Source organism: Gymnoscopelus braueri, assembly GCF_963280865.1.
Source record: "Gymnoscopelus braueri genome assembly, chromosome: 9".
Taxonomy (NCBI): domain Eukaryota; kingdom Metazoa; phylum Chordata; class Actinopteri; order Myctophiformes; family Myctophidae; genus Gymnoscopelus; species Gymnoscopelus braueri.
In genome coordinates this window covers 22,265,582-22,279,460 of record NC_137610.1, presented here as the reverse complement: position 1 = coordinate 22,279,460, position 13,879 = coordinate 22,265,582, and the positions used below count along the sequence as shown (strand labels likewise).

The 13,879-nt window shown below is 43.1% G+C and overlaps 1 protein-coding gene across 1 annotated transcript in view; it reads left to right on the top strand.

The window, feature by feature from the left end:
* b4galnt4a (beta-1,4-N-acetyl-galactosaminyl transferase 4a) overlaps positions 1-13,879 on the top strand; it is a 350,679-nt gene that overhangs the window by 244,566 nt on the left and 92,234 nt on the right. The window lies entirely within an intron of this gene.

Here is a 13,879-nt window from a genome sequence, read left to right as displayed (position 1 = left end):
AGAACCATTAGAAAAGGCTCTGGCTGTGGCCCAAATGAGGCAATTGATTGCCAGCCTTCATTTGCCAAATTCCCCACAGCTGCCATTTGATTAGTTAGTCAGTCCAGTTCTCACAGTCAGTTTGCACTCCTCAGACATTCTCCACTCACTCTCCACAGACGTTTACCACTGCACAAGGACTTTCCACAACTGCCGATCCCCCCCATATGCCCATATATGGGCATATGTTCCCAAGTAGGCCGGTGCCCGACGGGCACAGGTCTAGTAGGTATAATATCATCATATTGCCCAGCCCCTTATATGAAAGTGATTGTGAGAAACGGTAATGCGTCTCACCTGGCCATCGCAGCCTCTGTGGGGATTGGTGTCCTGACCGCTGTCAGTGGAATGGCTTTTCAGTCCCTTTCTGTTCCTGTGCTAAGTGGTGTTGTGTTTCCTTTGATGCGCTGCCGGCCTAAAGTGCTCTTGTGTGGCCGTTCATGTATGCATAAAGCCAGTGGCCCTCCGGCCTCCTCCTCCTCTGCCACATAATCACATCCTGAGGCTTTTAGCACAACGCATACCGCAGGAAATAGATGGCTCAAGAGCTGACTGGACACTTGAGAGCTGATGATGATTTGTGTGTGTGTGTGTGTGTGTGTGTGTGTGTGTGTGTGTGTGTGTGTGTGTGTGTGTGTGTGTGTGTGTGTGTGTGTGTGTGTGTGTGTGTGTGTGTGTGTGTGTGTGTGTGTGTGTGTGTGTGTGTGTGTGTGTGTGTGTTACTATACTTATGAGGACCAATGTCCCCAGTGGTGGAAAAAGTACTCAATGTTTTCACTTAAGTAAAAGTATCAATACTGTAGAATCACTGTCAAAATATACTCAAAGTACAAAAGTAAAAGTACTCATTATGCAGAATTTCCAATTTCACAAGTTTTCAAATGTATAAAATGGTTATGGTTACAATTAGGAAAAGATTTAGGTTGGAGTTATAGGGTTCGGATTTGACATTTTTAGAGGACAGGTTTAGGGGTTAGAGTTATACCTGATGTTTTTTGATTGATTGAATACTTAATTAACAGTTTGCAAAAGTGGTGCGATTATACAAATGGTGCTACACAGCCCTGAGGGCTTGTTTCCATTGTGGTCCTGTGTATTCAATGCATCGAGACATTTAAAGACATACAATAATATACAATAAAATGCAAAACATCATCTATAGTAGTAGTCATAAAAAATATGTACTGCAGTAAACAGTTGGGGGGTGTATACAGTTGGGTTGTGTATACATAGTTGTGTGCTGGTGTCATGCGCTGACAATAGCTGATCTACAAGCTCACAACACGTCCCGCTGCGATGCGTTGTGAGCTTGTGGATCAGCTATTTTAAGGGTTATGGTTAAAATGGCAACAAAATAATACTATACATTCATAAAATCGCCTTCCCAAAATGCAGATGTCCTCACATGTATACTAATACAATCGCATGTGTGTGTGTGTGTGTGTGTGTGTGTGTGTGTGTGAATGCATCCATGCATGCGCTGAGTTCCCCTTGAGCATTTGGAGTACGTACATGTGAACATTGATGTCGGCAGAGAGACGTCTCTCTCATTAATATGAGAATGGTTTTAAACTCTTCCTCACATCCCTCTGAACAGCCAGAGGCCAAATTTGCTTCAAGTATTTCTCAACACAAGGGCTTAGGGCTGGCCAGTTAGCGAAGATATATGGAAACCGACATTTACAGTAGAACCAATTACCGACGTAAACCTGCTCATAATTGAATTCATTTATTTCCTTTTTCGACTTTGTACATAATAGTGTTTTATATTTGTTGATGATATTGTATTTTGGTGGTATTTGTATGCTATGTTGATGAATTGAATACACAGGACCACAATGGAAACAAGTCACAGGACCTTTTTGTGTTATCCTTTTAGCCCAAATGTCTGACTGTACCTCGTGCTGTTTACATTTCTGTCTAATAAAGTATTCAATCAAGTAATTTCTTATATACTGTACATATATTTTTATAAGCAACTAAATCAATTAGACTGATTAATTTGGTTCCATTTGTACACTCTCTGACTTAAATGAACACATTTTGCTTATGCAACCTGAGAGCTGATATTAAGGGTGGCCATCCGACTTTTCTTTATTTCTATTCCTTTTTTGTTTTATAATCCAAGGCTTTGTGGATGAAGACCAGAATGTTTAATGCAGTGTTAAATTATTCACACGCACTGCCAGGGCTGAGCCTGTGTAGGTTTCCCAATAATTTAGCGCCCCTAAATGGTCCAAGTTGAGTTATAGCAAACAAACTGAGCTGGAAAATAAGTATAAAAAAAGGCGAAAAACTCCCATGCACGAATGCAATGACAGAAAGGCGTGTGCGCGCGCGCGTGTGTGTGTGTGTGTGTGTGTGTGTGTGTGTGTGTGTGTGTGTGTGTGCGTGTGCGTGTGCGTGTGTGCGTGCATACACACACACACACTACAGCTGTTGATTTTTTTATGCAGTAAATGAAGTCATTATATATTAATATTGGATGACTTCTTCCATTCTACTGCCTCATTATTGTGCCTCTTTTGGAAAGTGAAATTGACGTCAAATTGTTGGGAACTTTTAAATAAATGAACACACGCACGCACACACTTATTCTGGGTCCCATTTGTGTGAATTATTCATACTTTATTTCATACAGAAAAGCAGCATTAAATGAGTAGAAGACACAAGAGTGTAGAGTGTACAAGAAAACATGGGCTGAACTCGACCGCAACATCAACCACCATGTTAGAATGCTCTGAATTCTGGGGGAGAACGTGATAATAAGATAGATCACAACAGTGCATACCGAAATGTTCTTTACATACATACATCCATGGGGTGTTTATGTGTCGCTCCACCAGCCAATGCTGATGTCGGACGTTTTAATTGTGCAAAAGTAGCAAAAAATAGCAGATACAGTACAAGCTCGAAGCGTGTCGCGTCGTCGCCCTTCGAGCTTGTAGATCTGCTACTTTCAATGCTTTTGTTTGACACTGTAGTATGATCAAGTAGGCCGTTAATTTTCGAAAAAACACAAAAAGTTATAATATGGTCCTCTACATCTGACTCCCAATATAGGGAGTAGTGATTCATGAGTGACCCCTGGAGGACCCCAGTCAAGTATGTACAGTATATAGGGTTTAAGTGGTTTTAGGGAGGAAAACGATGACTCTAGTGGTATGGCACACCACGCGCGTGTGCACACACGTGTGGATGGACATGCACGCACGCACGGGCACGCACACGCACGGGCGCACACACACTCTCTGTCTCAAAAACATGCACACAAACAAATGCTCCTTAGCCACATTAGCAGCGGAACACAGACCAGCACACAGTGATGAGTGAGCGTGGGTTTTTGTCTGTACTGAAGAACACACACCTTGTTAGCTCAGCAGGCTGCGCGGCGCTACAAGGCGGTACACACAGATCTGACAAAAGAAGAAGGAGGAGAAGGCAGCGGAGGCGAGATGGGGTGGAGGGGTGGGGGTGTTGCAGAGGGGTGGAGAGGGAGTGGGCGCGTTTGAAGGGTTTTGTGTTTTCCCTGTCTGACAAGTAAACTCTCGTTCGCACCAATAACACAATGACAACAACAACTGCGCCGGTAAGCGATGGAGCGTGGAGACAGACTTGCAGCAGGGACATCGAACGCATGAGGGGAGTTTGTATGTAACGTCGTATGCGAGTGGATGTGTACCTGTACGTATTTGCGTGTAATGGAATGGCTCCCTCCAGGCGAGCGATACAATTGAGATCTCCCAACACCTCGCTGGCGTGCGTGCGTATTTGCACAAGCGAGTATGCACATAAAAACGCAAGCATGCACATCGATGCAGACGACACTAACACATGCATGCTGAATGTTGCACACGCAGACACTTTAACCAATTAAACCCTATGTAAACATCAAGCAAAAGGTTTGGAAATGTGTGTTTGGTTGATAATGTATCTGTAGTAACAATGCTTCTTGCCCATAACTTTATGTGCCGTTGGAAACATGTTTATTTTATTTATTTCCCCAAATGGTGCACCATTTGTAAGGAACATGCTTTTTGGGAGGATGAGCAGCACAGCTGAGTGCGTGGGTTGCACCCATGAAAAAGCTGCCAAATCTTCTCTGCCAAAGCCAAAACAGCTTACTCTGCTTACTCAGCTCGGTTGCTCATCCGACATAATGCATGCTCTTTACAAGAAGCCATGTTGCTCCTTACACAAGTGGATATTTTGGGTGGGGTCACCAAAATCTCGTAGGGGTCATCCTCTGGGGGTGCTTGAAGGCGTTTAGCAAATTCCATGACAATGTGGGGGATGGACGGACCAACATCACCATCCTCAGAGCCTCACCGCTAGCAGGGCCAAAGATATGGATGTATTATTTAATATGTGAAAAATATGGTCAGGGTCAGTACTTTGGACCCTTCTGTTACAGTTAAATGTTCTACGTACTGCTTTGAATAATCTGCATTAGAGCATCACTCCGTAAGGTGCCTTAGGAAAGCACTTAGTGCTGCGCTTCCCCAGACATCAGCACATGGCCATGACTAAATGGATCAGAGCCAGCCTAGCACAGCAGGACAGCTTAGAGCAGAACAGAACACAACGGAATGGACCAAACATGGAAGAAGACAAAACAAAAAACATCCTCAATGTTAATTTAACTCTGAGAGTGTAAAACTTCACAAAGAATGGATTGAAGCCGCTCATCATAACACCATGAATTATGTATCACTCTCACCCACTGTCTGTCTGTCTGTCTGTCTGTCTGTCTGTCTGTCTGCCCTGTTTCAAGGTCCGATTCACAAAATAAATTGTGCCGTTTATATGACAGCGCAAACATTCCCATGATTTGCAACTGAGTGAAATTTGCCCTTGTTTTGCATCTGATTGCTGTTGTCAGTGTGACAAAGTAAACACATTTGTGTGCTGATGCATTTTTGACTGGGAGTTTATGGAGCTGTTGCCAAGGTGTTACAGTATGTAGGCCCAGCAACAGCCTGAGGATGTACAATGTCAGCGTAGTCATCCAAAAAAGTTAATTTTATTAGAGCTGAAATCTAATAAAATCAGCAAAATGACACTCTTTTGTCCAAACACATTATTTTACACGGCCTATCCTTCCACACTGAAGTGGTTGGGCAGAAGAAGAAAATCGGACTATTCATGAACGACAAAGTTGTTACAGACTCACTGAGTTCACTTGCACAGGTGACTTTTGCCCACCTGAGCACATGTATTACTTACATACAGTACCACCACTTTTTGGTGAATCTACACCTACCCTGCAGGCCAAAAGCTCTTAGCAAGTATGAAATGCAAATAAAATGTATAGTATACTATACACATTCCTGTTCTACACCTGAAATAAGTAGCCTAAGAATGCTACCCATCATGTTTTGTGTGCGAATGAAAACTCTGACATCATCACTGGGAGCACGCACACAACAAGTAATGCAGCCCTCCTCACAAAGTCACATTTTGACTAATCTGGTCCTCAATCTAAAATAAGTTTGACATCCCAGAACTAGTGGGTCAAAATAATCACTCATGAGCAGTGTGGAGCAATAATGCATTACAAGTAACGCATTAGTAATGCTACAAGTAACACATTACAGTAGCAGAGAGGCGCACTCTCTGCTACTGTACTCTACGCGTTTAAGTCAAACCTCAGAAATTGGTCGGCAAACAAGAAACGCAAACACACTGGACATTCCAAAATGCCAAACTGAGAGATAAGAAATCACCAATCCCATATACTGTATGCAGTGGCGGAGCGTCCGGGGAGGGCAGGGAGGCGGCCGCCTCCGGGCCCGCGACCCTGGAGGGCCCGGGCCGTCGGATAATAAATCGGTAAAATCAGGCAAAAATAAGAATTAAACAACATAACCCTAACCCTACCCTAACCCTAAAACTGAAATAAAGTGACCAAAAGACCCCCAAAAAGTGACCGAATCCGCCCAAAACACGCAAAAAAAAACGCACGGGATGTGCACACACGCGGGCGTGCATGCGTGCATGCGCAGGGGGGGCCTGATCACTGTGCTGTGCCTCCCGGCCCGGCTTTGAGTTGTTCCGCCACTGACTGTATGTGCAAACTCTTTTTTTTTTTTTTTTTCAAATTTTTTATCCCACGATTTTGTAACCCCATTTTTTACACCCAGTGCCAATTGTCTATGTAATCCTGGGCACTACCTTCCCTCTGCCAACCTAGGGAGGCCAGGGCCGAGCTCATGCCTCCTTCAATGCATGAGAGCCAACTGACCTTCTTGTCACCTGTCATGTGCAGACTCTTAAATGATGGTGGATTTTAGATTTGTGTTTTTGGTTATTCGTTTTTATGATAGATCCTTGCAATTTTTTAATTCTGAACATTTTATTATTGAGATTGATGTTTTATATTGTAATCAGCAGTAGTTTATTACAACATTTCGGTCTAAACAACCTTCATCAGGTATCTGATGGAGGTTGTTTAGACCGAAACGTTGCAATAAACTACTGCTGTAAGTGAAGACAATGAGCGGGACTTCCATTTTTTCATGTTGCACTGGTTGCCTGCTCCTATGCACCTGTCCCAGTAGTAGGTGTGCAAAAGGAATTTTCTCTACAAAATATTGTAATCAGCAAAATAATTCAGTGTTTTTAATGGCATCTGTCTTCTTAAACCTGTGATCATGCCATAAGCTGAATAAACATAAACATAGTAACGCGTTACTATTTTTCACACGGCTTGGTGAAACTGTGAGATGTAGCATTTAACATGATGATGATTTGCGTGTTGACGGGATTTACAGTAAGCTGGTGTTTCCAGCACATTGTAAATATGTAGTATTTCCACTGAAAACAATTCATAACATAGACTATGATGCCCTCAGGAAAAATAAAACACCTAGGTGGACACAGCCCCTAACTGGTGTTGCCATGTCTGCTTATTACAAGCGACTTTTGGCTTGTTTTTCTGTAAAGTTGCTTGCAAATTTTCGCTTGTAAGTTGCGATTTTGGGCTTGTTTCTAAAGTGTAATTGCTTATTTGGGATTGCTTCCTGATGTTGTTTAAACCAGAGGGTTCTGGAACCCCCCCAAATTATTATGTATTTGTCCACGGACATTATTTTACCAGATTTGTGGTGTTAAAGAATATTGTCACTTTTTCCCAAGATTCTTTTGAAAAGTAGCAGATCTACAAGCTCACAACTTGTAGATCGGCTATTTTCAAATATCCAATGGAAATAGGTTTAAAGTGCTCGCGTGACCTAGTCGCCTTTTTTTTGGGGCTTGTTTTCACAAACCTGGTAGCTTATTTCTCTCGCAATATCAGACAACACTGACAGCACAGTGAGTTCAGGGCTGCAGTCTATAACTCTCACTCAGCAGTGAATAAAGAGTTACCGTGTCCCTCGCCTTGTTCTAAGGTCCATGAAGTGAATGAATCTGTTCCATCTCCGTGCCAACCAACATTATACTGTATGCTTCTCCCACTGTCTTGCCACGGCACTGACTGCAGCATTTTCACGCTGCAAACTCGACTCGTTTGCAGACTGTTTCTATAGAAATCTTTTATGTTTTAGCTCTCCAGATGTCGGCAGTTGGAAGAGACATAGTCCATCTCCTATAATGCTTTCTTCAGCTCAACTTCCATCGAAGTGTATTCCTTGTCTAGAAAGCATCGCTGCGCAGCAGACTGTCTGCTGAAAGCTTGGTTTCTATTTTACCTAGTGTGATCGGGTCTAGGGCCAGTCTACTGTATCCAGTCATTTGCACTCACACACATATATGCACACCCCGTTTCCGAATCCACTCTACACCCAGATCGGATCAGCAACATGCAAAGAGACTTGATCCCAGTCTAAGATAGTCTAAAAAGAATGTCGATGAAGGAACACTTTAAAGTAACGGAAAAGCAATATAACGAGTTACAGTTACAGGCAGTAACTAATATGACAGTAAGTAATATGTAAAGTATTACTTTTGAACACAGTAACGAGTAACAAGTAATATATTACTTATTTTTTGTAACACGCCTGACATGACGATGCCATTGCCTTGTTCACTACTTCGGACACACTCCCCTCAATTGCAGTTGAAAGTTCTACGTACTGCTTTGAATAATCTGCATTAGAGCATCACTCCGTAATCAAAGAGGTGCCTTAGGAAAGCACTTAGTGCTGCGCTTCCCCAGACATCAGCAAAATGGCCATGACTAAACGGATCAGAGCCAGCCTAACGCAGCAGGACAGAGTAGAACAGATCGCAGCGGAATGGACAAAACATAAAAGAAGAAAAGATGGATGGAACAATACAAAACAAAAACAAATGGGCAGACCAGAACAAACAAATGCCATCCTCAATGTTAATTTAAAATCCATTTTCCTCCATTTTTACCCTCTCAGGGGTGAATTCACAAAGAATGTATTGCAGCCGCTCATCATCATAACACCATGAATTATGCATCACTCTCACCCGCTGTCTGCCCCGCTTCAAGGTCCGATTCACAAAAGATATTGCGCTGTTTATATGACAGCGCAAACACGGCCATGATTTGCAACTGAGTGAAATTTGCCCTTGTTTTGCATCTGATTGCTGTTGTCATTGTGACAAAGTATAAACGGTGGCTTTATTCATATGCTGATGCAACTTTGACTGTCGGTGTCGCAGAGGTTTGTGGAAGCTGGTGGCCTGCATGGTACTGAAGAGTTATGTAGGCCTAGCAACAGCCTGAGAAAGTGCACAATACCAGCGTAGTAATCAAAACCAAGGATCTTCAAAGGTTTTTTTTCAGGCCAAGGACCCCTTAGCTGAGAGAGAAATGAAGCAGGGACCCCACATACGTATAAAATTGTGTTGCAGATTCAACTTTTTCATAGATTTCATAGATTGCTTCAGTGTAAATGTATGTATTTTTTTTAATACTGTATATATGTTAGATTAGTGTTCATGTGTATTTTCAGACATTTGACCACTTAAACCCTCAATACTTAGTAAACTTGACGTTGGCTCTGTACTTTATCTGCTCTTTTTTCCCCTCTACACCAAACCTCTTTGCCAAAAATAGCCGATCTACAAGCTCACAACGCCTCGTGCTGCGAGGCGTTGCGACCTGTTCCCTGTTCTTTCTGTCGCCACTTGCCACAAAGGAAAAGGAAAATCCATCCGACACATACGCATTGCACGGATGTTACACACAAATCGGTGACCGGTGCCCTTACCAACTGCCAGCAGTCTGTGTTGATCAGTGTGCTTCAGTGACCACCAACTCTCTGAAGACGCTAATCGTTTTCACACAATCTGTGTGTGGCTATTAGCGCTGGTATTTTTATGGACTTGACATTTTTGCAATAAGGCTGATTTGCATAGAAAGGGTCCAATTTGCTTTGGGCTTCATTTAAATACTGTACGTGCAAATAGCACCGGAGCCTCCAGATGCTATTTGCTTGGCAACGCTGTTTGCAGGTGCTTTGAGAATGAGAATTATTTTTGTCTTATTGGCACAGGCTTAGCTTCACAATCCTTTTGTGATTTTGCCCCTTAGAGTACACCATTTAAATCCTTTATACTTCAGTGTATAGTGTTGAGAGCTTGTACTGTAGATCGGCTTTTCGCTGAATGTTCACCTATTTTGCCAAATGTTCACATATTGGGTTCATGTGGTTAAAGGTGGTATATGTGATATGTATTTGTTAAAATAAGTGTTGAATAGGGCTACATTCTTCAAACACGGAGAAAGTAAGGGAGTGACATTCAGCAAATGATCGGGCTGGCCAGGAATCCATCCGGGGACCCACTGGGACCCAGGAGATTTGAGCCCTTGTGGTACGTGCCCTTACCACTCAGCTATTGCAAAGTGGGACCCCAAAATAATTGGCAAAACACTATGATTTTAAGAATATAACATTAATATTAAAATAATATGTATTTTCTTCTTTAAAACCTTGAAAACTAAGTTTTCATCATGAGACCATTACATAGGAACTTATAGTAATACTATGTTGGTTGATGATTAAAATAGACATGAAAAATGCACACGGCCACCAGTTTCAGCTTCACTCAGCTGATGGGATGGCTGCTCAGATGGTCATGAGGAGCGCTCCGTGAAGCTTTTTTTAGAATCTGATGGAAGCTTGATGTCCTCCATGACAGTGGTTCTGTTTTATTATTGGAACATTTTGAATAATTTTGCATTTCTTTAACACAAATCTTCTATTCTGGGGGTCCCTGGCCAAATAGATATTCATTTCGGGGTCCTTAACAGTTTGAGAACCACTGCTCTATGACTCTGCTGTTGCTAAGCTACAAATGTCCCCTTTAGTAGACACCACTGCCCTCTATATTCCTCTTTAAACTGGCCAACTGTACACACCCCCGTCAAAATATTCATTGGCTCAAGTTAGTATACAAAACTCTCCTTGGTTTGTCCCCCACCTATATATGCCAGCTCTTGCGTACCTCATCTGCTGTGTACAACGCCCGCTCTGCACATTTGATTCTGTTGTAGGTCTCTGAGCCAAACTCTACGCTAGGTTTGTCATCATTCAATCTGCTGCAGCCAGAGACTGGAATGACCTACAACAACAAAAAACACTTTGGTCCCTAGATTGTCTTTTAAAGACTCTGTTATGGACTTTCTTAAAGACAAATGATGCTGGCCTTTTAGACTGATAGCCTTTCTCCTCTCCCTCAGAAGGCCTTGCCTTTTGCCAGGCCACAGTTGTAAATAAGAATCTGTTCTTAATTCTCTTGCCTGGTTAAAATAAAGGTTGTATTTCAGGGGTAAAGTGTCTTGCTCAGGGACACGGGCGGGGGGGCGAACTGGTGACCTTCTGATTACCAGATACATCCATCCATCTTCAACCACTTATCTGGAATCGGGTCGTGGGGGTAACAGTTCCAACAGAGAGCTCCAGACTTCCCTTTCCAGAGCAACATTAGTAACTTCCTCCTGGGGGATCCCGAGGCGTTCCAAGGCCAGTGTGGAGGTATAATCCCCCCATCTGGTCCTTGGTCTGCCAGGTGGTCTCCTCCCAGGGGGTCTCCTCCCAGTGGTACGTGCACCAAGGACCTCGGAGGAATCCGTACTAGATGCCTGAACCACCTAAGCTGGCTCCTTTCCAAGTGAAGGAGCAGCGGTTCTACTCCAAGTCTCTCGTGGATGACTGAACTTCTCACCCTCACACTCTAAGGGAGAGGCCGGCCACCCGTATGAGAAAACTCATTTGTGATCTTATTCTTTCGGTCATGACCCACACTTCATGACCATAGGTGAGAGTAGGAACGAATATTGCTCGGTATATCGAGAGCTTTGCCTCTTTTCATCAAACAGTGCGGTACAGAGACTGCAATACCGCTCAATACCAGATGGCCACTCTATCCACTAAGCTACGCTCGCCCCAGCACGGTACTCTGTTTACTACAGAGCCTGGAACACATACATACTGTATACTGTACCTGCATGCATACTGTACATTTGTGGGACATTCCTCCCCGATCTATTCACCCCCCCTCTCTCTCTCTCTCTCTCTCTCTCTCTCTCTCTCTCTCTCTCTCTCTCTCTCTCTCTCTCTCTCTCTGTCTCTAGTGCCCCCAGGCTGAGTCTCAGGTGATTAAACTGACATGTTATCCAAGGAGTTAGTCCTTTCTCCTCACATTAACTCTCACTATCGTGTGTGTGTGTGTGTGTGTGTGTGTGTGTGTGTGTGTGTGCTCGCGCGCGGCGCACACCTTCAAGTTTCTACATGGACGTGCAGGTTTGTGCACGATGCTTGTGTGCGTGCGTATTTAGGCAGCCGTAGCCACACAGCGGTGACAGCAGGGCAGGGTCACATTCTGTCAGCGGACTCTCACATAACACACACACGCTCACCCACACACATAAACACACACACACGCACAACGCTTCTCCTTCACTCCTGCCCCCAGCTATACCGCCACACCGGTGGGGGGGCGTGGCCTCGGCACCGTTGCCATGACAGTGTGACGGCCTCCCACCGCCTCTGGTTGCCGTTTTAAATAGACAGGATGAAGAGGAGCGGTAGAGACCTGCACCTGTTAGGGAGGTGGGCTTCACTCTGCACCACCTGCCTGAGACCAGCTGGAGCTAATGACTCACACCGTTTAGGACTGAGTGCCTGGCACACTGTGTGTGTGTGTGTGTGTGTGTGTGTGTGTGTGTGTGTGTGTGTGTGTGTGTGTGTGTGTGTGTGTGTGTGTGTGTGTGTGTGTGTGTGTGTGTGTGTGTGTGTGAGGACCAAATGTCCCTACAAGTATAGTAGAATATGAGATTTGACTTGAAAAGGATTCAGGTTGAGATTAGGAGTGTGTGTGTAATGTATTACTACTTTTAGGCTATAGTAGAATTTGAGAAAGAGAGTGGGGGTGTTTATGCGTGTTTGTTTTGTGTGCCAAGATAAGCGAGAGGAAGGAAAGTGCTAAAACCTCCCTAATGTTTTGTGTGGAAAAACTCCAAACACTTCTCACAGTGTTTGGAGTCTAAACATTCCCTTTTGGACTGTTGATTTAGAGGATTTAATTTAATTAATAATTAAATAATGTAATAATAATTTAATTGGACTCTGAGAGTGTACAAATGGAGGCAAATGGATCCATAAGAGTCCCTTAAGGTTCCATTTGTACACTGAGGATTTTACTGTGCACTCACCGTGCTGTCAACTTGTTTATTATTTCTCTCTCGCTCTTCTTCTTCTCTCTCTCACTCTCACTCTCTCTCTATCTCTCCCTCTGCTCTTCCCCTCTCTCCCTTGGAAACATCTTTACTCGTTTCTCTCTTCATCTGTCTACCGGTGTTTTTTTTTTACATCCTCCACCCCTCATCCCACAAACTCCATTAACAGTATTCCGTGTCGGATTTCTGTCAACAAAGCATGATGAAATGAATAAGTAATGACGCAGCGCAGGGATATTTTTATATTTCATTATTTCTCCCGCTTTATTGTTGTTGACGTGCGCTAAGCAGTCTTTACTATCTGCAGGAAGAAATGCTGTGTGTGGGACAGCCGCGCTGCGGAATCTACCAAATTAGATTAAAGCGAGAAGTACTGTACAGTACATCATTGTAGCTATTTGGAACAGCAAGAGCTGTGATGTCTTTATCCTATTTGGTCCTAGAATATGTCATTGTGACTCATTTCGCAGTATTTCCATTTGTACAACTTATATAACACCATCCCCCATGCCAGTGGGGGAAGATGTACTCTGATTTATTTTACTTGAGCAAAAGTAGCTATAGCCTACCACAATGTTGATATGTTATGTTAAAAAAAAATGTAAAAGTAATGTATTCAGAGTTTTTATTTGAGTAAAAGTATTGGCATCAAAATATACTTAACGTACCCAAAGTAAAAGTACTAAATGTTTTCAAAATGTGTAAAGAAAAATTATTGGGAAATAGCTGTTTCAATATTGTATAAGGACATAGGGCACAGCATAACCCAACATAACAATATAATAAAGACATAAGAACAAAAGAAAAAGACAAATCATAAAAGACTTATTCACACCAAATACATTACTGTATGATAATCATCACAATATTGCTCCCAACATCTCTCCCTGTCTCCCATATAGAGCTCTGCCATTTTTATCCATCCCCTGCCTCCCAATTAGTATGACAACTAGCTGACATCCTCCGTCACACCAATACACAAGACATTTAGCCACTCATCCCCTATATATGGCGCTAGTGGCAGCCATGCTTCTACAAATTCCAACGAGGTACCCCGTAGAACATATGAAAGTCTCTCCAAGGGCATTAAGCGTAACACTTTTTCAAACCTTAATAGGACACTTGGAGGACTGTCATCAATCCATTTATTAAGGATTGACAACCGAGCAGCATAGAGCAAAGCTC